The sequence below is a fragment of the Ambystoma mexicanum genome, chromosome 7p, assembly GCF_040938575.1.
Source record: "Ambystoma mexicanum isolate Mex_15411 chromosome 7p, UKY_AmexF1_1, whole genome shotgun sequence".
Lineage (NCBI taxonomy): Eukaryota > Metazoa > Chordata > Amphibia > Caudata > Ambystomatidae > Ambystoma > Ambystoma mexicanum.
In genome coordinates, this window is record NC_090939.1 from 433,493,637 (window position 1) to 433,517,920 (window position 24,284).

Here is a 24,284-nt window from a genome sequence, read left to right on the forward strand (position 1 = left end):
TCAGCAAGTCTAAGCCACGTGTGGCGGCGCAAGTTGCTGTCACCAGGCCACGTGGATCTGGGGCAGCAATGTCATCTGCTGCCCCAAGTAGGCAGGGTGGGGAGGCTGCAGGGGCAGCTGCAGCTCTATCCACCCCAGCTCTGAGTCTCCCAGCCGGGACAGTGTCAGTCCATCAAACCGACGTTGGCCCTGCCAACATCACCCTGCAGCCAATGCCTGAACCAAGAGCTATGGTCATTGTGCATTCGTACACTCCTAGTACCCAGTCCACCGGCGCTTCTGCCCCTACTGACCAGTGCGGCGTAAGCCACTCAGGATCCACACCACCTTTGAAGAAGAAGAAGAAGGGTGCTCTGGCAGTACAGGCTGAGACCCCAGACACAGCTACACACTCCAGCATGTCAAGGAAGCCTAGCTTTAATGACGCCGAACTTGATGCACTTGTGGCCTATGTGTCAGCACATAGCCGCAAAATGGTGGTGACTGCAGGGTGCAAGACCACACCTGGTCAACGTAAGGCACACTGGCAGACCATCGCGGACATCATGATTTGTGAGGCGCACAGCTGATGATTGCTACAAGCGGTGGAATGACCTGAAACGCAGAGCAAAGAACAAGCTGGCCTCAAATCATGCCTCTACTCTGGTGACTGGCGGTGGATCTCCACCAGAGGACAACCAACTCACTGAACATGAGTTTGTTGCTGGAACCTTCGTCACAGAGGAACAGATCCAAGGTGTGGGAGACCTACCAGATTACGACGCATTGTCCGGTGAGTGCCCATGAATGTGTGTGTAATCCATGTGTTTGTTGTTTGGGTGACGGGTTCTGATTGAGTGCCTGGTGAGGGTGTGTACTCCTGAGTGGTATGGGTCACCCATGTGCTTCCTCCAAAACATTCACCAGCCTTGAATTTTGGTATGACAGTATCCCTTCTGCCCACAGTAGCCAATTAGCGCAACATTACTGCAGTTGACCTTGAACTGTCGTCTTGCAACAACATTGTTTAGATTTTTTCAGGGTTCATTCAGGCTGATTGTTTCAATTCTCCAATTTTTGCAACGCATTTATCAGCCCTAATGCCACATATGTGACATGCTTCTGTCATTGATTACACCCCTCATTGGCCCACATTTGTTACCTTGTCATGTGAATGATTAGACCAATCAGGCGGATTGAGTATTGGCCTGCTCACATTAATTTTTGGTGCCTGTTTGAATGTGGTACATGATAGTTGTTTCCTGTCATGTTGAAGTGACCAACCATTGATCTGTACATCTGCCTGCCATCACTGTATTATTGTACACCGGAAGTGTTGCAGTGTGTGGCACATGCGTAGTTTGTCCCACTATGTAGCATTTTTCATCTCATCATGTCCATCTCACATGGATGGGTGACAGTACTCATTCACTGACATATGGCTGTACTTGTCAAATGTACCATGGCTATGCTACATGCCATCTGTGTGCTGGCATGTGTCATGTATGTGTATTGGACATGCCACTCACAGGCTAATGTGTGATGCCAGTGCTACCCAGCATGCAGCAAATGTGTTGCTTTTCCATCTTGGTGTCACCAGTGTCTGCTTTTTGCCTCCCCTTCCAACTCATTGACAGTGCATGCATGCCAGGGTTATAGTCATGTGGGACATGTGTAAATCATGTACTGGATCTCTGGCTTGTCAGGCCTATGTGTGTGCTATGGTGCTAATGCCTGTTTCCATTTTTTGTCTTTCATGTTTTTGCAGGTGATGACGCACTTGATGCTGTTGAGGTTGAGGAGATGATGCAGACCCAGGAGGAATCTCAGGCACGACCGGGCACCAGTGGGGGACGTGGTGTGGTGGTGGGTAAAAACCCAATCATACTGCAGACCATGATTGTTGGTAAGTCCTCCTTTGGTGGTTACGGATGCAGGGTCACACTCCACAACATCTGATCCCGTTCCTGGGCCAGCAGTTCAGAGGGGGAATGCAGTCCTGCAGCGTAAGGCAGTGCCAGCAAAGCAAGATGCAGATCGCCTTGCCCCGAACAGGTGGGGGGCCCGCCGACGCGGTGGCTGTACGCCACCAGGCAATACTGTATGGGAAAACTCCATTTACAGTATAGCAGCCCAACAGGGAGCATCGGTTGAAATGATGGCTCAGGCAATGGAGAGGGTAGCCACTCCATTCTCCCCCCTGAAAGGCAGATGGAGCAACAACAGCAGGCAACAGACTCCATTTGCCAATCACACAGGGAAGAAATGTTGGCGTCCAACAGGGACTGTCGGGCGGCACTGGATACTCAACGCAAAGCCATATCTATAGAGTCACTGGGCCACGAAATTTAAGGTCAGAACAGCAGCTGGAGCGGCTCACACGTTCGCTCTCAGCTGAGCTGCAGGCACCTTGGGAGGAGATCCGGGCATCACGCGAGGCCATGCGTGCAGAAATGCAGGCAACCCGTCAGGTGCTGCATGGGGATCTCCGTACTATAATCCTCCAGAACAAGACCTTCCACTTGCTGCCATGGAGGCCCATACCAGGGCTTTGCTTGGGCTGTCTCCCATAGCACCACCACCTCCTGATGCAGCATCAGAGGGTGATGAGAGTGACAGCAGCACTCCTCCCACACTAGCGTAGCCGTGCAGGCCATGAGACCATGGAGGTACATTTATTTTGCAACATCCACGCAGGTGGGTGTTGGTGTACACCCTGTCCTCGAACCTCCGGGGTGCCCCCCCTTGGCCCCCACATGGCCTTTATTTTTATTTTTTTATTATTATTTTTTACAGTGTGTTGCCTTGTGTGGCTCCCGTGGGCATCCACTGTGTATTCCAGCTGGGAACATGCAGGCTTGTCCTGTGTTTGGGTTAGACGCTTGGGTTCCTGACACACACACCCCTCCTGCTTCCCTTTCCATGGGCTTGCGTAGGGTGTGACCAAGTGACAGTGACTTACACAGTGACATTGGGCTCCCATGAGCTGTGTGGGCAGTCTGTAGTCAAAACTGTGTGTACATCCCTAGAGTGGGGATTGTTGTTGTATTGAACACTGCATGGTGTATTGATATGTGCTTGTGCATCCATGTCTTACTCCTTATTCACAGGTACCTTCTTCATGTCTTCACAAGGCCATCTCCTTTGCGGATGCAGTTCATGTTGCATGCAGTACACTGCCTGATGTCAACACTCTGCAGTTGGAAGGGGTGGTTGTGCTGGCTTATTCAGGTTGTAAAACTTGCACTACTTTTATTTGGTACTGTCATATTTTGGCAATGTTTCATCCTGTGTTGCTGTATTGTGTTGCTGGTAAGTATTTGGTCATGTGTGCTGTTTGTTATTGATTACTGGGAGCATATTGTCTGTGGCCTGTTTCCATTTGGGACAGTGCACTTTGTGACACGTGTGTCATGTGTTGTGCATTCCTTTGTTTGCTTTCACATTGCATGACATGCCATGGTGTGTTGGGTAGCAGTGATGGGCAGGGGTTGGGTGACATGGCGCTGTTTTCATGTTGTATTTTGCAAGGGGGTAGTCATTCATGCAGCATAAATGTGTGTCTTTTTGTGACACAGGATTGGTTGTCTTTCGGTAGGTAGGGATGCACACAATACAACACTTCCAGGTGATCAATCTCAGGCTGGTATGGTTGTGACAGTTGACTGTCCCTTATGTCATCATCATTGATTGTCAGCTGGTATGTACCAGGGCTGTGTGCACTCCACAGGGGTGTGATTTTAGGTGAAGTAATTAGCCACCAGCTGCGTACGGGCTGCCTCACCACATGCCCTTTACCCTCCCAGGCGCAGCGGGCGTGCATGTGGTTGGGGATGTGGGGGCACCACCATGTCCACCGGCAGGCCCCGGCGTGTTGCAACATTGCGCAGGACACATGCTGCCATGCTGCCACTATGATCCTGCACACTACCGGGGTTTAGGGTTGACATTCTGTAAATTACACTGTCATGGGTGGACCCTCGATAGTTGGCATATACTGAGGTGATGATTCCCTTGGCATCACATACTACTTGCACGTTGATGGAATGCCAGTGCTTGTGGTTTCTATAGATGTGCTCAGTTGCACTGGGAGGACGTAGAGCCACATGGGTGCAATCAATGGCACCTAGCACTTTGGGGAAGTGTGCCACCCTGTAAAAATCCTGGACGGCAGCCTGCCTTTCTGCAGGTGTTCTGGGCAGGTATATGTGCTTGCGGACTGATGGGCGTGCAGTCATGATAGCCAATACCTGGTGTAGGCAGCGTGACTGCGTGGCCTGTGACACCCCCCACTATGGCACTTGTCCACTGAAATGAACCAGTGGCCAAGAAGTGCAGTACATTGAGCACCTTTTCCAAGGAGCTCAGTGCTTGGGAGCACAGGGTGGGGGATGTGAGGTAATCCTCCCACTCACTCACCCGGTCGAGTATTATGTGAGGTGGAAACCTGTACCTCCCATACACCTGGTCATCAGGCATCCCAAAAAGGCTAGTCCTGGGAGTAAAAATTCTAGCCCTAACTATCCTCCTCCTCCTGCGGTGTCCCACGACCACTGCTGCGAGGAACGGTATATTCATCGTAGCGTCTGAGCTTGTTTGTTGTTTGCGCGCACTTTTATGCTGCGTGGGTCCGCATACGCCTGCTTCCTGTTGGCGTACGAGTTTCTGGATTAGCGCTTCTTTTTTGGCGCACGCGTTTGCCCTGTTCGATTCCATGAATACGTGTTGTAGGCGTGCGTTTTGGCGTTCCGTGCATTTGCCTCCTGTACTTCCCCCGTAATGCCCACATTTTCACACGTTGTTCCCCATTCCGCGTGCTATGCCCCATGTTCTGCCTACTTTTGTTGTGTGCGCTGTGCTATGTGCGCTTTCGCTGTGAGTGTAGCACACGCCGTTTGATGACGTGTGCGCCTGCATTTGCCATGCAGAATTTTAGTGCACATCCCAGATTTTACACGCGCACGGACTTCCATGAATCGATGTGCGTGGATTTTGCATGCTTGCACTGCGATTTTCGCACTTGCACTGCGATTCGCACGCTTTCGCACGCTTTCGCATGCTTGCGTGGAGATTTTCAGCATGCATTAATTCCATGAATCGGCCTGTCTATATTCATATTGGCAGCGTCGACTTCTTACGATTATAAAACAGCTTGTATATTCTGTAGTACTCTTCACACTTCCAATCTTCATTCCGCATATGAAATTCTTCTCGATTCTTTACTTTGCCATCAGATTCTATAAGGTCTATGCATTCTCTTCTTCAACCACTCCTCTCAGTGCGTCACGCTCATTTCTTGTGACACCACCAGCCTCTCTTTTTCTCATCTTCACATTTCTTTGGTGCTCTCCTACAGGAGACCGTCATCTCTACGAGGATACATAATGTAGGGTTTTCTCAATGGATGCCTTGTCTCAAAGGCACTTCGTGGTACAGGAATCATCATTGGCAGGGCGCATGTCGCAATTTGTGGTTTCCAACATATAGGCACAATGTGGGCGGGACTTCCTGCAGAGGCATACAGCTGCTCTTCTACACCTTGCTAATATCGAAGGTAGATCCGTCAATGGCTTATTGGTGCAAAACCTTGGTGCAGATCATTGGGCCAAAGTGGCCCGATTCATGAGTTCCCAAACACAGGCTGTGCGACGTTGCTTGGAAAAAACAAGAAATAGAGCTGCTTCTGCAATGAAGATGTGGATTATAAAAAGCCACGTTGCTCAAAGTAGCTCCATTGTCATGTTCTGCTGCATGAAGTCAGCATAGATAAATGTAATTGTAATTTGCTGCCCTGAATCTCCGTGGAAATGTGACAGGAAAAACACATGTTCTCTGGAAGATTCTCAAGGATTGGTCAGAGGAGGTGGTGTCTGATTGGCGTGTGACATCGCAGTCAGGGGCAGGCAATTCTTACACTTTCTGCAAGAAAACATACATCAACAGGCAGATCACAGAGAGAGGCCTTAAAAACGGATGGGCAGAGAGAGTCAGGGGATGTCTCTCAGATGACCTGCTGCTTTTGCTGACTGAGGATCTGACGAGTGTTTTGCTGGGTTTGTCCTGCTGAAGAGGAAACATGGTGCGCTGAGGGGGAGACAGCCATACTGGGAACAAGGGCACATTGAAACTATTCCTCGCTGAGTCTGCTGTGGTGGATATTTCAAGCATTCTTTAGGCGAGCACAAAGTACAAGTGAGGTGTGTGTAATGTTTTACAATTACAAATGTAGATAGCTATTTGTATGTGTTTTCTGCTCTGTCCAAGAAGCAGACTTCACATATATAAACTGAAAGCTCAAGACTCTGCTAAAGTGAGCAATACGTTTCAAGGCCATTAGATATCATTGTTTTGGACTGCAGCGCTAGAAGTGTAATTGAAATCTATTGTGGGAGAAATGGTTTTATTGCGGGGGAAGCAGTTTCTGTGAAGTGTGCTCATAGCTCTGTGTTGGCCTGATGTGTGGAGTCTGATATCACTGACATAGGAAAAATATGGAATAGTGATATGAGCTATTATTTCTGTAGTGCAGAAAATGTCATAATGAACTCATTACATTGCACTTGTCATTTTGCATTACTCATAAACCCTAATTGCTTATAAAGTACCTGAAAATAATTAGATCAGCTTTGGCCTATTTAATGTGTGTTCTAGTTACTATGGATGGCATATAGACAGGTACAAGCCTAAGGAGGTAAAAAAAAAAGCAAGGTACACCAAAACAGTGTAAACTGCATCAAATCATACATTGCTTATTCCTTGTATTAAAGTTTCCAGGTGACCTGGTAAGTCTATTCTGACCTCCTACCACCAATGAAATACCAACAAAAAAAATCACCAATGCAAAACCTCTAAGGTGGAGAAATTGTGCCCTAGTGTGCACCATGTCCTGTTTCTGGCTTGCCGCTCATGATCCCAATATAACAATCACACCACATAGTCCTGTGTATCTGGGACTCACAAAATACCCACAACAGATCTCTGTCTACTGTATCAAATGTGGCCAGGCACAGTGGGGGGATTCCTTTCTTTTTTGCATTAGTGATTAAGGTACTCAAGAGGAGAATGTTATCTGAGATGGAGCAGCCTGCCCTAAATCCTGCCTGGAAGGGGGATACGATCTCTTTTTCATCAACCTACCCTTTAAGCCCTTTAGAATTATGGAGGCGAATATCTTCCCAGCCACATTTATCATGGATAATAGACGATAATGTGCAGGGTCATTACAATCTTTTTTTTGTATATAGGCATTAAAGTATGCCCGTCTCCATGATCCCGGAATAACTCCCTCTTCACAGATGAGAGTAAATAGTGTTAGCAGAATCTCACACCAAACCTCCGGATCCTCAGAGATAACCACACTCACCAGGCCATCAGACCCCGAAGCTCTTGATTCTTTTAATTATTTGGTCCAGATCATTATGTCATCCTTATCAAACTGAAACTCAAAAGGAGGACAAAGAGTTACCATTTTGTTCTTGGAGTAGGTTATATTAGCCCTGTCATGTTAGTTACACATTGTATCCAGAATTATTCCTTTATGTGGTTTATGGCAATGGCTGACAGGTTTTTTTAGGTCACTCAATACTTTCCATGTTCGCTTGGTGTCTCCTTTCATTATGATCCCTAACATATGCTGCCACTGGGTGTTCTTAATAGAAAGGCACAATCTTCCCAGCCAACTACGATATTGTCATTTTTCCCTGCTTATATTTTGGTCTAGGACAGATGCTTCCACAGCTGACCTCCTAATTGCCCTTATATTGCATCTGAGGCCATTCTTTGGTGCCGAATGGCTGGATCATATACACTAGTGTGTTTTGCATCCTCACAGTCTACATATCTATTGTTGACCACTGCTATTTTAGCAGCACAGTGGGGAAACCATCCTATAATATTACAAGCAGGGGTTGTAGGATTTGCATACAATACTGCCCCCAGATTTCCCATTACAATGTCCATTATGGCCTTCAGATTTCTTTCCATCCTGTTTCCCTGGTGACCCCCGTCCCCATGTTTATCTCTTTATCGCCTATTCTGGGCAAGTGCTGTGCAACTCTTTCCTCTCTGGAGGATAGCTCAGGGGCAACATGTTCACCTTGGAAGCAAGACAACATGGAGCAACACATGTTCGATCCCCGGGTCTGCGCTTAGAAACCTCTGGGTATTAAGCGCGTTAGAAATAACATATCATATCAATGTGAGTTTTAATCTAACCTACGCATGATCACTTTGTGATGTATAATGGATCTTCATAGACACTATGGTACTGACATTGCAAAGGTTGACAAATAGGTAATCCAGAGTCTCTTGTCTACCAGCCGTCTTCCACGTGTGCTAGCCAGGGACATCTCCCGTCATTCTCCCATTGAGCATCCCCCATTTCTTTAACAAGCCAAATCCATCTGAAACCCAGCCCAAGTCTTCCTCATACTGCATTCAGTTCTCACATATTTGGAGGGATATAGTGTCTGCTCGTCCATGCATTGTGCGTTAAAATCACCACCAAGTACTATTGATTTGTTTCCATGCATCTGGTACCACCTTGCAATGATTTCTGATAATGACAACTGTGTGGTGCTTGTGTTACAGCCCCCAGGCTGATCGTACACACACATTAACCACTAGCAGTGAATTCCAGACCTTAAGCTGTTTTGTTTTATTTCTACTGCTAGTATATCTGCCCTATTTTCAGTCAGCCTAATTTTGGTTATCTGAAGTTTATTTGTCAAACGGATAATCATTCCTCCATTGGCCTCCGCAAAGGACTATTTTTGCTATAACTTGTATGATTGTGTAGCCATCTATGATTACCGGGAGGGTCAAGAAGCACTAATGTAGAAGAAAATTTCACTATCATACAATAGCTCATGGCCACTTCCTTAGATCTACAATGACGAAACAAATGCATATTCCATGCCAAGTTCCTTAGGGTTCCATGCTTGTTTTAGGAATTGCCAGGCAGGAATTCAGTCAGCCATCTTCAGCCTAGATCTTTTGCATGATACTCCTTCTCACTCATTGTCAGCCACACTTGATTCCCCTTAGTTTTCCTGAGCTCCTGATCTGTTTTGGGGAAATTGTTGCCACCTGTAGCCACAGCAGGGGCACTGGTGTTGCATTTTGAATGTAAGTCCGTTGTGCACTTATGTGCCCGGCTTCACAGTTTGTAACTGCTATATCATAACCCATTCTCAATAGACGGTAATGGCGAGACAGAACCAGATCTACAGTTGCACTTGCATAGCATTGGACCTCAGAGGAAGGTGTTCTTTAATTCTCCTCTAACTCCACATATTCAAAATCACTCTAGAACAGCACTCTGAACTGATGGATAGTGTGGAGGACTTGCAGGACAGTGGGCCTCATTACGACCTCGGCGGTAGCCATGCCGCTATTGGCGGCATGGCTGCCGCTGAAATCGCGTCCGGGTCCGGGTTCCCAGAATGAGGAATTACCGGGCCATCCTGAGTTCGAAGGGCCCGGTAATTCCTCCCTCCAAGAACCTGGACCCGGAACTTCCCCATTCCCATTTCAGCCCCCATAGGGCTGAATGGGAGAGGGAGCAAACAACGGGCCGATTACGAGTGGCCCGTTGTTTGCTCCCTCTTCCCCTCACGGGACCCGGTAAACACGCCTGGTTTTACCTCGTAATGTGGCGGAACAGGTTTAACGGGTTCGCATCCTTTTGTGGCACCCGTTAACCCGTTCCGCCAGGGTCGTAATGAGGCCCAGTGTCTCTGTTTATCAATTTTTTCTCGTTATTTGGAAATAGACTACTGATTGAAAAACTTTTGCAGCTTTTATTTCATCCTTGTTAGCCTTAGTGAAAGTTCAGTAATCTAGGCTGAACACTTGCCAAAATATCATCTTAATTCCTGGTAGAATGTTTGTTCTTCTATTCCAACTACATTATTGTACTCACTGGTCCTACTAAACACATTTGCTTCACTTAAGGAGACAAGTTCACTGTTTTCTGTTAAATCCGTTTTTTCCTTGTCAGCAGGAGCAGTAAGCAGCCAGCTAGTCAACATTCCAGATTTTTTTCACTCTTTTTTTTCTTTCTTTTTTAATTATTTTCCTCTCCATCAGCCTTTGTCTTCCCTTGTGTGTCAGGAAAATGATTTCACTGCTTCTGATTGCGTCTTCCACATTGTCAGCAGCTGAGGCCTCATTCCCTTTGTATTCAATTTCTTGTGAGTGCCATTGTTTAAATTGCCTTGGAATGTATCTTCTCTTTCCAACAGTATTCTCTTCATTCCAAGTTCTTTATGAATCCTACTACGGAGATTTAGCAATATTTTGATAACATACTGAAGCGTTTCCAAGGCCGTAGTATCATGATTTGCTTGGCTACCAACAACGTCTGTGCCACTTAGCTCCGATGTCGCAGCAAAAAGGACAGGCCAAGGTGATAAACGAACATACTTCAGCCAGCCTACGCCATCAGGCTTGTTATGTTTCGCTGGATCAAATCCGAGAATTGCAGCCGTAATAAGCGTATGGCCTGGCTCAATGTTGTTTATTTCCTTTTGAAGGGAACCACAGAGTTCGAGGAGGGAGTTGTTGTTATCTATCATTATGGGTTGAAGAGTGTTGTATTATCCTTTCAATCTGGCCCTCACCTATGGGTACAAGCCAATAGCCTCTGCCAAAAGGTAGTCTCTGATTCTTCCTCCGTGAGATTCTTCATCCATACTATCTTTGCCCTTAGTCAGAGAGCTTTGGTTGTTTATCATCGACATGTTCCCTATTGGCGTGCTTTCAGTCGCTGTGGTCCTAGGTTTCAAGCACCACGTTGTATTTTTTGTTGCTTTCAACTTGTTACACTTGCAATGTCAGTTTTTAAAGCGTTGCTCTACAAGTAAATATTTCTCTACAGACACACACGGTGAACGTTACCTGAGTTACAATCAGCCAACACTTACTTGTTTGCTCTCAGTGAAGTGTACTCTGAATAGAAATGCAAACTCCTTGCACTCCTTTGAGTCATAGCCACTGCCCTCTGACTGCAGACAGTGCACTAACAATGCACTTGTGATGCATGCGCTGACATGCTGTGCCCAGCTTTTCACTTATTTCTCCAGGTAAGGATTGTAGATCACAGATTCTCTAGACCAGCAGGGAAGGCAGAGGCTTGCAGAGTGTAGTTACAAGTAAAGCTCTCCTTAGAGCACAGCACTGCAGACTGTGCGCATACAATGCACCTGTGATGCGCGCTGATGTGCTGTGCCCAGCTTTTCACATCTTTCTCCAGACAAAGATTGTAGATCAAAGATCCTCTAGGCCAACCGTGAAGTCAGAGGTTGTAGAGTGTAACTCCAGGTAAAGTGCTCCCAACTGCATGGCACTGCACAGACTGTGCACTTACAATTCACTTGTGACACGTGTGTAAATGTGCTTCACCCATCTTTTTCTTCCTTTCTTGAGACAAGGATAGTAGATCACAGATCATCTAGGACACCAGGGAAGGCAAAGAATTGCAGAGTGTAGCTCCAAGTAAAGAGATCCCCACAGCACAGCAAACTGTGCACTGAAAATGCACTTGGGACGGAGCCGCTGAGGCGCTGCGCCCAACTTTTCACTTCTTTATCCAGGCAAGGATTGTAGATCACATATACTCTAGGCCACCAGGGAAGGCACAGGATTGCAGATTGTAGCTCGAAGTAAAGCTCTCGAAACAACACGGCACTGCAGACGTTGCACTTACAATGCACTTGTGATGCCAAAATGAATACGATTGCAGACTTTGCAGACCTGTCTCCTAAATCGGATTTCTTGTCAACCACAGTGACAGAGGTCAAATGTAATTCAGGAAACTCTAAAGCACGTGCACCACCTACACCAGAATCAAGGAATCATGCAAAGCAAAAAGAAACCCTGCCGAGTGCACTGAATATACTGCATCTATTATCGCTTTGAGAACTGAATCCGTTCAGTTACACAACAGTCCCCGGTAAAAGGGAACAGGGCCATTCACGCATGCAAATACACATTTCCTGAACGAAGGAGGCCTGGAACGAATGCACAACCGGAGGAATCGATAGTTTCAGTCTCAAGGCATGGTCATGTTGAATTTAAACATTCCACTGACTCGTTTAGGCTACAATACCATTATGCATTCTGTAGGTTTAAAGGGCATTCCGATGAAGAGGCAGTGATGTGTAACCTGGTGGAACAACAGAACTAACTGGGAAACCAGTATAGCACTCCAATATGGTCCACACTATTATAACACAATGGGCCTCATTACACGGTAGGCGGTAAGGGTTAACGGTCACCGGTAATGGTACCAGTGACCGCTAACCCTTACCACCTTACTACGAGGTCCCTTAGGGGGTTGGTACTTTAACGCCTGCTTTTAGCAGGCGTTAAAAACCAACCCGCTAAGGGACCTTGGTACTAATTACGGCACCACAAATCTGCGGTACTGTAATTAGCACCTTCCCCATTCCCATTATGCCCTATGGGGCAAAAATGGGAATGGGGAAGGGCAATGGTGGAAGGGGGAATTACCGCCCTGCCAACCTTGGAATATGGCGGTAATTCCCCTTTCCACCAAGGCGGTGCCGGTATTTTACCGGCATGGACCAAGGTGCTAATAGCACCTTGGTCCACCGCCTAACGTGTAATGAGGCCCAATATCGTTATTCCCCTCTAATATTTAGGCACCCAGACTTCTCCTGAGGGAGGAAACATAACAAGCCTTATTATATAATATTGTATTAATAGATGTTATTATTATCATATTATTATCATGTGTTATGCTATTTTATTTATCAACCTCACGAAGATTAAAGATTAAGGGCCTCATTACACGGTAGGCGGTGAGCCATGGCGCTATTAGCGCCATGGCTCATGCCAGTAAAATACCGGCACCGCCTTGGCGGAAAGGGGATTTACCGCCCCATTCCAAGGTTGGAGGGGCGGTAAATCCCCTTTCCGCCATTGCCCTTCCCCATTCCCATTTCTGCCCCATAGGGCTCTATGGAAATGGGGAAGGCGCTAATTACGCCACAGCAATTTTGCGGTGCCGTAATTAGCTCCGAGGTCCCTTAGCGGGTTGGATTTTAACGCCTGCAAGAAGCAGGCGTTAAATCCTCCAACCCGCAAAGGGACCTCGTAGTACGGCGGTAAGGGTTAACGGTCACCGTTGCCATTAACGGTGACCGTTAACCCTTACCGCCGTCCGTGTAATGAGGCCCTAAATTACCCCTGTCACAGGATTCAAACTTGCTGAGTCTATTCTGCATAACGTGAGAGACCAGTGATTTACTCATGAGTTTCTCCACCAGGACATGGAATCGAAGATACATTCATTGGGTACACACATTATCCAGAGATTTGGGGATGTGTATCTCTGTCTGGGAGCTGGACAACCGTTCATCAAAAGACCCAGCCACAGGGACTCAAGGGGGGATGAGAGATATGCAGCTCTTGACATGAAAGTGTAAATTATGTCTGAAAACTGTATTCAGTGATTGCTATGCCAACATGGCACTGTCCCGCCAATCACTCCAAAGTGATCATTCTTGGGCAATGATTCTCACTGGGGATAAGGGCAGACTACAGAATACATGCAAATAAATAAAAGTAAGAGGTATACTCTGACAAAAATGGTATCCAAATGCAAAAGGGGCATATGGAAGCTTTAGCAAAGTTCCATTCCCTGGTGACAAAAATGTAGGATTGTCACACCAACCAGAACTCAAGACAGACATATAATCTTTAACCAAGGCAATATCTAAAGGGTCATCCCAGAAATTAGCGGGGTTCTCAAACAGATAACCTAATATTAGGTCTTAAGAGAAAGAAGTCTCTTTCAAAATGACTAGAAAATCTACATGAACAAAGGCGTAGATTGGAAGACTACATTGAAAGAAATGCAGTGAATACATGTCCGAAACTAAAAATGATCATTCATTTTATGAGCCTTTGGCTAACACAACCAAATGTTACAGTCCAACAACCCCAGAAACATCACATGAACCAAATCTGGACACAGTAAAGCTGGATGCCAAACTGTGCAAACGTAGGGACCAGAAGATTGAACTTCATGCAACAACCCACTCAGAACAATCATCCCAACCAAAAACAGGTTTAATGAAAGCCGAGAACCACAAAAGGATAACGCAATCAGACAAAGATCTGAGTGTTGAGATATTAGAAGTTAAGGTTTGAGGTTCATAAAACAGAACATGTAAATTTAAGTTGTGGGATCCAGGACATTTCACACAAAGAAGAACAAAGAAAAACATGCATGGGTTGTTTGGTACTTTACAAAACAAAGCATCTATTTAATGGTTTAACTAAAATAGGGTTAGGAAGTGAAACCAACCAAAGCAGAGCGCTACAAAGAACAGTGGTAACTTACCACACAAGAACCTGAACAGAAATGAGGAGCTAAAGTCATCCTAACTGATTACATGTTTTATTTTTGGGTGCTCCAAGTATTTGAACCCTTTTTTACACTAAGCGGATACCTTACACAATAATTGTGGTTAAATTCACAAAAAAGAATAAAAGAGAAACAGCCTTTATTTTAGACTCACATTTTTGACTGAATTAAACCAGATGCATACATAACCCAAAATAATCGACCTGTTAATTCCCCAAAACATGTACTGATTTAGTGCAGGAGTGATGCTTCTGGGTTCCTGCCAATAGAGTACAATCTTATTTTTGTACAGATTTTTTGATACATAAAGGGGTTAACACCTTTATCATGAGTATTAACCAGGCCTCGTTGTATGTGCTACTTGGTATGAATCTCACCCCAACCAGACCGAGAAAGATAAATCCTGAAATATGCCAAACATATTTATTGCATGTGCAAGAGGCTCAGGAGGATAGATACTATACACACCTTTTACACAGAGGCACTGCCAAGTCATTGCACACCACAATACTGTGAAACAGACTACCATCATGTTAAAAAAGAATCCTAGAGACAGTGAAGTGGCAGAAAACACGGAGGTAGAGTTGAACACTCGAACACATAGGATTGGATACCAGTGATCTGTGGCACAAGTATTAAAGTCACATAAGAGCCTCAGAACAGTGTTTCTAATACTGAATGGATTAGAAAATCTTGAATGGCACCCAATCAAGTACAAAAAATGGTCCACATGCTCATTCTTGACAAATGTCCTGCAGTGGAGTTATCCTAACCCGTTGTACTGCTGTACCTCTATAATAGGCAATGCTGTGAGAATGGGAAGTTAAGCAATCAGTTGAGAGGTCAAATGGCCACACTTACTATCCAACTACAGCTCAAGGGGGGTGGAGTCCAATCCCTGTTCGAGTTGCCTTCACAGTGGTTATCTCTCTAGCAAAAGACTGTAGTTCTATTAGTGAAATGTTGCACTGACACATTAGCCACAAGAAAGGCAAGCCCAATTATTAGGATAGATGAATTATTGGGCTAGATAAACATGGTTTAGAACTAACTGTGAAGAGGCGTGGCTTATTAACAAATAGCACATACATCAAAGGCATATATTATAATGTATGGATTCCCAAAAGTAGCAAGTATCCCTTTTGCTTTGGAAATAACGAGTTACACATAACGGGCATTACAATAGATCATCATGTTTCAGAAGGTATCCACGAGACCCGTCTTTAAAATAGTAAAGAAATTAGTTTATCCTGCAAAGATATACCTGAAGAATGAGATGACGATGTCTGCATACAGTAGGCAATGCACATTAAACCTGAAGTTTACAAGAGGTTAAACATTCTAAGGACCGATGCGTTCACTCATATAAAAGAAAGCCTGCGTCAACATTAGTGTCAAACGTGCACCTTTGATAGAGCAACAAAGATGATCCTCCTCATAGTTTAGTAAAGAACCTAGAGCCCCACACTTTTCACCATGGAATTAGACCTAGAAACAGAATGGCAGGTAGTGACCAACATTTCATAGCTGACTTGATGAATTCTGTTATAGGAAATGTGTCAGTAGATTACCTTAATGCGAATAGCAGGATGCATGTGGGAATAATCAGATTAGCCTCTATATGTCCCATTGGTGCACTGGAAATGTCCTGCACAATACAAGGTGAGATATATATTTCAGGTATCAAGAATGATAACCCAAATTACCTAGACATACTGCATTGCAGAGGAAATTGACCCCATGAAATGCATCCTCTTAACTGGATGCCTTTGCCTGAATGGTGGAAGCCACATATATATGTCTCTATTCAGTGTTTTCCTTGACCTCTGACCGATAATTGGGCATCTAATAAAAAGAAAATCAGATTTGTGTACCTGAGAAAATGATAGAAGACAACATTGGCAAATCTACATAGACTTTAAGCCATATTTCATGGGAGATCCCTATTATTCTGAGTTTACACACATACACTATACTAACATGACATTGGACCCTCAGATGCCACCAATATTTCGTAAACATAACTGATGACCCTTGCCCTCATATGATGCGCTGACTGAAATAACCCAGTTTTTGTAATTCTCAAACTCATTGGGTGTTGGTGGTTGTGTTCCAATCTTATGGAAATGGATAACAGGGTCCACACGTATTGGCCAATAAATTGACCTTTTATAGGTCAGACAAGGGTAAAAATTGTACTCCACTGTGCAGTTAACATTAGGGTACTAGGTGGTTCCAGTTCTTCCAGAACATTAACACCATCCTGCCTTTATTTTGCTGAAACAAATACCTTTGCTTTAGCAGCACCCCACATTGCTATCTAAGTAGTGGAAGTAAGTTGAGTATGTTATGAAACACGTCAATGGCTGATTCCAAGGAATAGGAATCCTCATTTATGCATACACTGTCCTCTTAAAAATTAAAACTATACAGGAACATATAACATAAATAAGGCATGTTTGACACATTTATGAAACACAGGGGCCAAAATACCATGACACAAATGACAGTTGTGTTGATCTAGGATTAATTTCTTATGATACAAAGTAACTTTTTAGGGCATCAATCTTCAGAGAAAAGAACCTGAGGCCATGTAAAAGAAACCCACTATTATAAATAAACTAATAATAGTTTGTCTGACAACAGTGTGCGGTAGTGCAACCTTTATAACTTGATTTTTAAGGTGAGCAGTTGATAGTTTGAAATGCACTCTAAACACTACAGTCAAATGTGGGTAAGTAATCCCTCAATACTCTGATAACGCCATGCGTGTAATTCAGGGACGGATTCCCTGCAGGGGTGAGACACGGGTAAATCAAAATGAGATCAAGTTACAGTCAAGGAAGTACCATGCATGACATTTCTTCATTCAATGCTAAAAAGAAATAGAAATATTGTGTTGGACAACCAACCAGTGCATGGTGTGTTTTTTTGTGTGTTTTTTTTTTAAGTCACAGGGGATCTTGCAGTAACGATAACTTGTTAGGCTGCACATATTTGTATCTGCTATTTTTTTAAAGCATAACACCCATATGGGTCTCTCATTTAGGCAGTATTAGTACAACTGAAAACGATGCTTAATTTATAGGAAACACCTGTTTGAGTACAAGTGAGCACAGGAAAGGATGAAACAAGCTAGAGTGTAGAAGGACAATTTGAACTTGGTGTAAATAAAATATTTTTTTTTTGCCTATTAATTTCAATTTAATGTTACAGTCTGAGTATTATACAGATATAGTACTGGGCAACACAGCGAACCCAGGAAATGCCACGATTGTCATGATTGCTGTAACACTATACCTATCTTTTAATGTATTTTCTAGCTATGCTACAATACCTAAAATCATCTTTTTAATAATAGGACCTGTCAAAGAATGTTCCAGCATGGCCTACGAGCAGTATGAAAGGGCAAGAGGTTACGAAAATGGAGCCCAGGAGACCTTGGTGCCAGCTCAAGTAGGGAAACTCCAAAAATCCATCACTCTACAGGATAATACAATTATTAACCACCAAGACACCCCATAATTGTCTGACAAGACTTTTTGTATCTGACAAGACTTCTTCATCTTCTTCATCTTCATCTTGGAAGCTCAAGTGGGTCTTGTGAACACCTATGGTTCAAAGGGAAAGGCCATTCAAGGATAATCAAAGCAAAACCTGATGCATGGTCACCACTTTTTTCCAAAACACTCATCTGTTATAGTCTAAATGCTTTATCAGAAAAGGTGTGCATGAAGTGGAGACACCTAGCTCATCAATTGTGATGCTGCAATCAAATGAGCATGCAAGCCCATGGTATCTAGCAGCCATGAACATTCCTCTTCCAGTTTTATTTGGGCAAAAAAGAAAGCTCTACAGTCTCCTAAACAAACGGAACTCAGCAGGCAACATACGCTCTTGCTCAAATGATGTTCTTGATTGATGATACAAATTGATTGATACAAATAAAATATAAATATCAATATCGATGCATGTGTTATTTTTAGTGCTGAAACCTGCCTTCTGATCTCCTAGAATGATATTGCTTTTCTAGTTGACATTACAAATTGGTGCAATTGTATTTGTATGTCCCTGGAGAGTTCACACATGTATTTACATTTTTTTTTCACAAGCATAATCAACAGTTCTCAATAAAGATACAATCACTAATGTGCACCTGCAAATCCCTGTGTTATCCTTCTTTTCCTTCTTCGAGCAACTTCTCCTAGTTGCCAGTGAAGGAGCCCACACTGGTTGGTGGTAGCTTTATTGATTTTAGTGAAGGTGGATGTACTTCATGTCTTCGCCTGATGGCTGTTCTCTTTATACCACTTCCCAACAGAACTAAACATGACAGCAGTTCTAGTAATAGGTGGTGCTGCTGGGCAATTGAACACATGGACATTAAGCCTCCAAACAGATTATTGGACAAAATACAGTGGTGAGTACTGACATAAGAAACAAAAATAAGTTGCATGTTGACTACCATGAAAACTAGAACTCAGATACTCAAATCAAATCACCCGATGATTGATTGATACATAGGTAATCAAAAATGAATAGTTATTAACAGTTCTAAGTTATCTAGCTATATTTATTATCTATGTTGTGTTTTCCATTTTTAAGCATGAGCATTGTATCCAACAAAGAAATTGCCATTAATCTGCTAAATAACCATTGTTTTGCCATTTGGCATGGCAGAATTTGGCCAAATGTACTTTAAGAAATAAATGTTATTAACTAATCTCTAGCTTCTACATGAAAATGTCTCTGATGAGAACATCGTGTTTATGGCCGCAGTATAACATGCCTGCTTAGATTCTGCTCAGATGATGAAATACATTAAAACAATCAGATAAAGGATTGGATCTCACTGCTTCCTTCATTTTTGTGTTGCATGGTATGCACATCTTGAGATCAGTGTTCTCGGACACAGTCACTTCCCTGCAGTTTTCGGGAAAAGCCTCCAATATCGGCAAATAGTTAGAGAAGTATTTTTCAGCACAGGAATAAAGTTTTTGGAAGCCTCTAGGTATTTGATTTTTGGAAAACTGACAAACGTTTGTAAACTTGCCATGGAGAGAAATTATGCGTATTAAGTGTTTATTATGGGCCTGATTTAAAGCGTTTTTTCAATGGGATTTTTCCATTAAAAGCACTTTTGTAAATCAGGCCATGTGTTAATTTGCGTGTAGATTTGGATTTGTCTTCTTTATGACATTATCTATTGGAGATAGATCTGAATAGGGGGACTTATGTATCTACTTTTACAGTGCTGTAGTCTCTCCACATAGAGGGCACGCAGGATTGTTGTTCATTTTTATTTTAAGTCTTTCATCAGAATATTACTTTTCTGGTGAGAATCGGTGTGACATACATTTTGTGGGATTCTCAAATTTAATCTGAGTGAGAAATGCAGAGCTCAGTCTCCGAAACCATCCAAGGAAGTCAGTTTTACAAAAGGAGATAACGTGTGACAACTGTGTCTTTAAAGACCATTACATCAAGGCAATCATAGAGTTACCCTGTACTGTGTTACCCCTTTAGTTTCTCCATCTCACTACAAACCTGTGGTCTAAGCCTGACTGAAAACCACTTGTATTGTATTGTATTGTTTATTTATTTATAGAGCGCACCTGGCCGTTGAGCAACTGGGCGCTTACAGAAAATAAATCTTGGGTTACAGGTACATGAGTATGTTACATTTCATAAGTTACAGGATCATATATTACCGGCTCATACATCAAGCAATTCTTACTTACAGAAGAGATATGTTACATATATCAGAATCTTTTTGTGATGCACTGTCGGATGATTTACAATAGGGAAAAGTTACAGTTACAGTGTTTACAGTGAATATACATAGTATTTGGTACAGCTGGGGCATTTAGCAGTCGTTAGTTTTAAGCCAGAGTTTAGCGTAGGCTCTGAACACATGGAAGGATGGGGTAGCTCTAAGTGCATCTGGGATGGAGTTCCATAGCTGCGCTGCTAGAACCGGGAAGCTGGACCCCCCGGTTATTTTCAGTCTGAAGTTGGGGACTTTGATACTGTTTGAGAGGGCCTTTCTGATGGGGCGTTCAGAGGTGTGCTTTGTGAATTTTTCTGTCAGATATGCGGAAGCTTTGTTGTTTAGACAATTGTGTGTAATGTTCAGAGTTTTGAATTTGATACGGTCATTGATGGTCAGCCAGTTGACGGCTCTTCCATGGGTAGATATGTGTTGTCCTTTGGGGATTCCTAGGGCTGTTCTGAGGGCATTGTTCTGCAGGGTTTGGAGTTTGTTAATATTATGTTTACTGGTGCCTAAGTACAGTGCATTGCAGTAGTCTAATTTGGAGAGGATGAGGGCGTGCGCTATGTTGGTGCAGCTGTCTGTGGAAAGGTATGGTTTGCATGCGTGCATGAGTTTGCAGGTATAACTGGTTGCTGAGGCTGTAGCATTTACCTGCTTGTTGAGGGTGAGAGCTGAGTCTAAGTAGAAATCTAAGGTTTTAACTTCCTTAGCTACCTTGATTTTAAATCCATCAATCGTGATGGAATTGTAAAGCTTGGGTAGTTTGTTCAGTTTATTGGTGGAGCCAATGATTAAGAGCTCAGTCTTATCGTCATTAAGACATAGGCCATGTGTGGCCATCCAAGTTTGGATGATTTGGTAAATTTTGTTTATGAGTCTGGTGTCTTTTTCATAATCCCCTTGGATTGGGATCAGGATCTGTGTATCATCGGCGTAGTTGGTATATGAGACCCCTAGTTTGTCCAATATATCAAAGAGAGGCTATGTAAAAATATTGTATAACGTGGGGGAAACACATGACCCTTGAGGGACTCCGCAAGTGATGGGGACTGGATCCACTGCTGATGAGGGTGAGAAGACCCTTATGGTTCTCTGGTCCAGGAATGAGTTTATCCATGCCATGGCTTTTGTAGAGAAGTTGGCTGCCAATTTGAGGTGATTGCACAGTACCTTGTGATCTACCAGGTCGAAGGCAGCTGATAGGTCTAGGAGTAGGAGAATAGATACATCTCCTCTGTCTTTGCGCTCATCTAGCTGGTTTTTAAGATCAAGGAGAGCCGTTTCTGTTCCATGCCTTGGCCTAAACCCTGATTGTCTTGTCCCCAGTAAATTGTTGCTCTCCAGATAATCTTGGACCTGAAGATATGCAGCTTTATCTAAGATTTTAAGGAGAAACGGGACAGTTGTTATGGGCCTATAGTTCGTTGGGACGTTGGGGTCCAAATTAGCTTTTTTTAGTAGAGGTAGTATCCATGCGTCTTTAAGGTTTGTTGGCACAGTGCATGATCTAAATGAGGAGTTGATGAATGATGTGACGAAGGGGGCTAGTTCATGTGCAGCCTCTTTAATAATTGGGGCTGGACAGGTGTCCCCAAGGCATCAGGAAGGTTTCAAAGACAGGATGATGTTCTTAGTTTCTACAGTAGAGATGGCTCTAAAGCTAAATTGGTTAGGGGGTTTAGTTTGGTTGGTGGCAAGTTCCTGGAGTATGGTTTCTTGCATAGAGAGGGCAATGTTGTGGAGGGCGGATTTTTTGGCTCGTATTTTGTCTTGTAGCATTGTGATTTTATTGCATAAGGCATTTTGAATGTTAGTGCACCAGGCTTTGTCTTTGGTGCAAGAATCTATGGGTGCAATTGGAGATTCTAATTCTCTCAGAATGGAGAAGATTTCTCTAGTATTCAAATTCGCTTTTTTGATTCTGTCATTAAAGGTCTCTTTTTTAGCCTGAATGATTTGTTTTTTGTAACAGTTAGTGAGCGCAGTGAGAAGATCTTTGTTATGGGGAGAGGGGTTTTTTCTCCAACAGGCTTCTGCATGTCGTTTCTCTTTGCGTAAGGCTTTTAGCGCTGGGGTGAACCAAGTGTTCAGATGGGCAATAGGTTTTGATTTAGTAGGTTTCAGTGGCGCAATGGCGTTGATCGCTGAGTTGATGGTGTTGTTGTACAGGTCGACTAGATCATTAGGGTTAGAGGACTGGCTGGAGAGATTAGTGATAGGTTGGAGCAGGGGGAGAAGGTTAGTGAGTGTTATATTTTTTTTGCAGCGGGTGAGGGACGGTGGAGCATGAGGTTTGGTAAATTTGGGTTGTGGAAGGTCCGAAATGGTCAGTGAGACCAGATAGTGATCTGTCCAGATACTAGGTTCAATTGCAGTTATGAGGGAAACGCAATTGATGTCTGCGACCCAGTCCAATGTGCGGCCTTTAGAATGAGTGGGGCCGTTATTCCGAATAGTGAGGCCTGCTTCCGCAATGGTGTTAGCTATGGTGGATGCATTGGAGTCTTTTGGGTCCTTGTAGCCTAAGTTGAGATCGCTTAATAGGATGATTTGTGTTCCCGGTTTGGCATTAGTGTTTAATAAGGTGGTTAAGTCTTCTTCAAAGGTGCATAGTGGGCCAGGGGGTCTGTAGATAAGGTGTATTGTGATAGTACGTGTGGCTGAGATTTCTAGCTTTAGGGAAAGTAGTTCGGCTGACAGCATGTTGAGGCTGTCTATTTCTTTGATGGTGAGGTTGGCTCTGCAGATAAGAGCTATGCCTCCTCCTTTGGAAGTTTCCCTGTCTTTTCTGAAGATGGTGAAGTTTAGGGGTATGGCTATCATGAGGGCAGGGCCAGCGGCTTTGTGTAGCCATGTTTCAGTGACTGCTAGGAAGTCAAGTTGGTTACAGGTGATGATGTCAACAATTTCCGAGGCGTGAGCTATTAGAGATCTAGCGTTGATGAGGCCTCCCTTGAGGTTTTGAGTTATTTCGGTGTTGTTGCTAGTGTGGGCCTGGTTGGGCAAAGTTTCAGAGGATTTAGTGCAGGGGGTTTCATTGCAGCTAGGTTTCCTTGTGTGCGTGTTTCGGCTGGTGTGTCTGGGCTCCTTCTTAGTGTGGCTAAGTGGTATGTGTGCACTTGGTGGTTTGGGGAGTCTGGCGCCTAGTCTGAGGTTCCTTAGTTCGGTGGGGTGGGCTTGACTCAGTAGGGTCTGGGCGAAGGGCGTAGGCTGTTTGGGAAGTCTAGTCCCTAGTCTAGAGTTCCTTAGTCCGGTGGGACAAACCTGATTCAGTTGGGTCCAGGTCAGGGTCTGTGCGAAGGGCGCAGGTTGTTTAGGTAGTCTTGTGCTTAGTCTAGAGTTCCTAAGACCGGTGGGACAAGTCTGATTCAGTTGGGTCCAGGTCTGGGGAGCAGTCTGATTCGGTGGTGGCTGTGTGTGCATCTTTATGGTTGGATCTATTTCTGTATTCTGAATGTGGCAAGGGGTTGTCTTAGACGCTAGGGCAGAGAGTGTAGAGAGTATGGCAAGGTAGGCAATGGATGTGTTAGGCATGACGGATGTCATGACGCTGTTTGTTGGCGGGATGTCTAGATATCTCGTGGTTGTCAGATGTTTAGTAGTCTTGTAGTCTAAGTGTGTTGAGTGCAGATATGTTCACCTAGATTCAAGATTCACTATAATGGCTAAGATGCATGACTTAAAAGTTGTTAGCAACGTGTCTGGAGTCGGACAGGGTGCAGTAGCAAGTAGTCGGGGGGGTCTCAGATAGGTCAAAAGGTACAGTAATTAGCTATGGATTGCTTCTGGATTCGAGATCAACAGTATGTTAGAGCATTTAGTGAGGCCACAGGATTCAGCGGCAGTTAGGCTAAATTGCAAGACAGTAGGCATCTAGATACAGGTGTTCAAGTTGGCAACAATTATGCACAAGGAGGAGGTGAGAAAATACAAGCAACCGGCAGATATATCAGTACGCATATCAAGCTATCTGACAGTATCAGGTGACAAGAGTGCAGACAGCAGCACGGTTAGACTCGTGAACAAGTTGGTATGTGGGTACAGGGCCGGGGGAGAGCAGTGCAGAGCAGTGCCTACAATAACAGATTCAATAGTGGAGGGTGTCCTATAGACTAGATTTCAGGTACAAAGTCA